General features: G+C 32.9%; 1 long non-coding RNA gene across 1 annotated transcript in view; it reads left to right on the top strand.

Moving 5' to 3' along the window:
- The window catches only part of LOC308178645, a 19,519-nt gene extending 15,416 nt beyond the window's left edge, over positions 1-4,103 (top strand). The window contains exon 4 of the long non-coding RNA XR_013939869.1: positions 2,950-4,103. This is a non-coding gene — a long non-coding RNA (uncharacterized lncRNA). The remainder of the gene's footprint in view (positions 1-2,949) is intronic.
- Positions 4,104-4,950: the final 847 nt, after the last annotated feature.

The raw sequence follows: 4,950 nt of genomic DNA, 5'->3' as shown, positions 1-4,950 counted from the left end.
CTTCTCTCCTTCTCCTTCTCCTTCTCCTTCTCCTTCTCCTTCTCCTTCTCCTTCTCCTTCTCCTTCTCCTTCTCCTTCTCCTTCTCCTTCTCCTTCTCCTTTTCCTTTTCCTTTTCCTTTTCCTTTTCCTTTTCCTTTTCCTTTTCCTTTTCCTTTTCCTTTTCCTTTTCCTTTTCCTTTTCCTTTTCCTTTTCCTTCTCCTTTTCCTTTTCCTTCTCCTTTTCCTTCTCCTTTTCCTTCTCCTTCTCCTTCTCCTTCTCCTTCTCCTTCTCCTTCTCCTTCTCCTTCTCCTTCTCCTTCTCCTTCTCCTTCTCCTTCTCCTTTTCCTTTTCCTTCTCCTTCTCCTTCTCCTTCTCCTTCTCCTTCTCCTTCTCCTTCTCCTTCTCCTTCTCCTTCTCCTTCTCCTTCTCCTTCTCCTTCTCCTTCTCCTTCTCCTTCTCCTTCTCCTTCTCTTTCTCTTTCTCCTTCTCCTTCTCCTTCTCCTTCTCCTTCTCCTTCTCCTTCTCTTTCTCTTTCTCTTTCTCTTTCTCTTTCTCTTTTTCTTTCTCTTCTCTTCTCTTCTCTTTCTCTTTCTCTTTCTCTTTCTCTTTCTTTCTCTTTCTCTTTCTCTTTTTCTCTCTCTTCTTTCTTTCTTTCTCTTTCTCTCTCTCTCCTCTCTCTCTCCTTCTCTCTCTCTCTCTTTCTTTCTCTCTCTCCTTCTTCCTTCCTTCCTTCCTTCCTTCCTTCCTTCCTTCCTTCCTTCCTTCCTTCCTTCCTTCCTTCCTTCTTCCTTCCTTCCTTCCTTCCTTCCTTCCTTCCTTCCTTCCTTCCTTCCTTCCTTCCTTCCTTCCTTCCTTCCTTCCTTCCTTCCTTCCTTCCTTCCTTCCTTCCTTCCTTCCTTCCTTCCTTCTTCCTTCCTTCCTTCCTTCCTTCCTTCCTTCCTTCTTTCCTTCCTTCCTTCCTTCCTTCCCTTTCTTTTTCTTGTGAATCTTAATATTGTATTGTCCTCTCTGCATGTCTGTGGATTAATAAAGAAAAATAAAAAAGTCTCAAAATATTAGGTAATTTGAAGATAAAAATGAATATGTGAGAAGGTGTCAAGCAGAAAGATTAATATGAAAAATTAAAACCACAAGACATAAAATCTTAATCAGTTACTGTTAGGTAAACCTAACTCTCCACTAATTTTGTTTTGTGCTGTCATTTATATTTTTGCAAACTAAATATAAATAGACTTTCGAAATATTCCTAAATCATCATAGATGTAATTAATACTCATTTTGCACCAATATATATAACTTCGAATGACACAAAGTAGTTGTGGGTCACGTTCATTTCATTCAGTGTGCAAAAGTTGTCATATTTTGCTGTTTGGGCAAAATTCTGCTGGAGTAACTTAATATCCCGTTCAAAAGTTTGTCACAGTTTAAAGGCAGAAGCTTCAGATTAACTTTTATGACTCTATTTTGCCACAGATGAGATTTCTAGAATAAGATGAAAATGAACAAAATCAGCAAATAATAATTTCCAAGTTATTTTTTTTTTTTAATTATATCCTTGTTGTTATTTGATGTGGTTTTTGTTTGTTTTATTCAGAGTGGTTGAACAGATAAATATTCTGAAGTGATTGCCTTCACAGTTATTGTCAAATGCATTTGGACATTCAGTTTTCAATTCAGCTTCAGTTAAGCTCTTTGGAAAGCCTACAAACATTCAAGACAGTTACAGGCATCCTTTCTGTGCAACTAGTGGTTTAATTTTACACACTTCAGTGTCTGTATTGATTAAAAATGCAGTAGGTTTTGTTCGTTGTCACTAGGGGAAGTTCTCTTTCAATATTAGCATTCTAATAACATCTTATATAAAATAACATTTCTTAGACAAGAACTATAACTCCAGAAAGAAGTTATTTGTTCTTTCTAAGGTTTTAAATATATGTGTAAAAATAAAATAAAATAAAATAAAATAAAATAAAATAAAAAAAATAAAATAAGTACATTTTAGTTCTAAAATGGTAGGTAATCTGAAAATAACTTTTATTTGTGAGATAAACTTTATGGGGAGTAAAAACTCAATCAATGAAAAAATACTACTTAAATCCTTATACAGTTTATAATTTAAATTAGGTGTATAATTACTCTCACTAAAATTATTTTTACATATTTCAGTGTGTCTTTTGTGATGTCATTTAACTAATCTTGCTTTATTCAGTAATTTCTAAAAGCAAATATATCTATATATCTTATGTAACATAAATTAAAAAAATGTGATCAATGTTATCACGCTGGATATCTAAATAAACAAAAATAATAGGAAAATAACTTTAAAACAGAACTAAAACCAATCTTAATTTCTATATTTAAAATTAAAGAAAAATAGCAGAATGCCATTACAGAGATGATGGGTACATCAGTGCAAAGACAATATTAAACTTTAAATTGTTCATGACAGAGTTGCACTAGCAGGCCAAAAAATTATTCAAGTGTCATATATCTGTTCAAAGATGAGAGAAAAATACCTTGATCTTTTGAAGCTCCAAGTCTTCAATAAAGTCATAGAAAATAGCATTCAAATCAATTTCTGATTTTGCTGAGCACATTAAGGCAAAACATAAGTTAACCTGATATTTGATCAGAAAGACTGAATTTGATCAGGAAGACTGACTCACAAGTGGCTGTTGCTTCTTGTGATGCCTGATTAGCAAATGTTCCATTTTTTTCTGCTTACAATATCTTATTTATTGTGGAAGAATGGAATGATCGATAAAGAAATATTTTATGATGAAAGATGTACTCCAGCTTCTTAAAGATGTATAGACAACCAGCAAATCAGTTTAACTGAAATCACCAATACATTTTTTGTGCAAATAGACTTATTTTTGACCTTGAGGTATCTCTCTCATCTTTGCTGTTTTAAAATCTCGTTAGGCAAGAGATAACAATGTAGGCTTGTTTGTGTCCTCTTCTCTAGATCTTGCCCTGTCAGTTCAGCCTTTAGAAAAAGATGGCCACGACCAAGAGAAGAGATTATCTGAAGAAAACAAACAAAATGTTTGTGTTTTTCTTCACCAGACCACACAGCCAGAAGACAAGTGATAGTTTATATGAATCATCCTCTTCTGTCAGTTGTCTCCTGCTGTTTGAGTGATGAACTGTTGGTCTGTGACTGAACAAGGTGTTTGTGTGACTGATCAAGAGAGGGGGAAGAAAGAGTCACAGAATAATGTTTCCATAATTTCAACATTCAAAAAATTGTTGAATGTATACTTAAATGATCAATTATTCTATCTTACTATATTGCTTCTAAAGCATATAATCTGGAAATTAGATTTCTTTTCCAAACAGCCCTCATCTGAGAATCTGGAGGATCAGCTTCAATTGCCTGTTAGCTAATTCTCATGATATTTTCTCCCCTTTCTCACCAAAGAACAATCGTGTAAGTGGGCCTATTGCCAAAATTAACAGATGAGAAAGAATAGAGTTCTGAAAGTGAACCATGAGTGTTTCAAATAATAGGAGCAAGAATGAACTCTGCAACAAGAAACGGCACATATTGAATATCTTCAGCTATGGGAAGAATGATGCTTTCTCACAACTATGAAACTTATCCTTAAACATTATGGCAAAGGGAGGTTACATAGAAGTAGAATATATCTGAGTACTTTAAAACTGAACATATTGATAAGACTGTTAGTTGCTGATGTTCTAGTGGTATTCTTTGCACTCTTATTTGTGGTTTAGGCATAATCTTTCAGGAAGACATGGGAATAATCAAAGAGGAAAGTAAACTTGTCCTTTTCATCCTTTCTTTGTGAGCAAATATCACAATATCACAGGGAAACTCTAAGTTAGAATGTTAGCTTCTTGGGGCAAGACCAATATTTTCCTAAATGTCTGACACAGTGCTGAACTTTGTAAGGTTTATTTATTGTTATTTATTGTTATTCTAAAGTAATAGAATAGACACAAGCAAGAAAAAAAAAAAAAAGACAATTTATGAACCAGTAATTTGAAATAAAACAGATTATAGTATTATAATTCCCCAAATAAATAAACTTTCTATATAATATTCTGTATTAGAGAGAGACTAAATGTATTAAACTGTTTTAGGTATGAAAACACAGATGGCATATAAAAACAATATGATGTAATATTGTAAATTGTATAATAATAATAATAATGACTAATGAAAAAAAAAGTGTTGTTTTTTTTTTTCCTTTTTTTTTTTCTTTTTCCTGTCATATCATTAATAAAGAAGTTTCATACCATTAATAAAGAGATGTTATTTGAGCATCTCCTCATGTATTCACTTTAACAAGATGCTGGAACAAAACACAAGAATTATCTGTATTTCCAGGAGCCAGAAAAAGACTCTTTTAAATCAGTCTACAGCTAGTATTCAAACTAAAAATAATTGGAATTTTGGTCATTCAGACAGAAACGCCTTAAGTAAAGCAGTTAAGTTACATTTATTATTTTGACTGTGACCAGTTCTTCACTGATGTCTCCCATGAGATTATATATGTCACTGAAGAAGTTGCTTTAATTGTGAATTATAACTCTACTAAGTGCTATTAATCTTAAAATATATAGCGCATAAACAAGATCTTAGGGAAATTTAACTGTTGGAATTTTGAATGACTTCTTATTCTGTTCTTATTTTTACTACTACTTTGCTGAGTGTGTGTTTTTTGTTGTTGTTGTTGCTTTTGTTGTTGTTGTTGCTTTTGTTGTTTTTGTTTTATGAAGACATTTTGCATTAGATGCTATTTAAATTCATTGCAGACACCTAAACATAGAAGAGATTTTGAAAGGTGATACAGACCTCATAAAGAATACATATTAATAGGCTAGTAGAGAGTAAAAAACTTCAAATTGCTTCAAATATTGCCTTCATTGATCAGAGAGTGGATCAAGAAGAAATGTTAGGGACCAGAAATGAGATTTGACTAGTTGGCGTGACATCTGTCAG

Source organism: Anser brachyrhynchus (genome assembly GCF_964034855.1).
Source record: "Anser brachyrhynchus genome assembly, chromosome: 1".
Classification (NCBI taxonomy): Eukaryota; Metazoa; Chordata; class Aves; order Anseriformes; family Anatidae; genus Anser; species Anser brachyrhynchus.
Note: the sequence above shows the minus strand (reverse complement) of the source record. Positions and strands in the feature narration are given on the sequence as shown.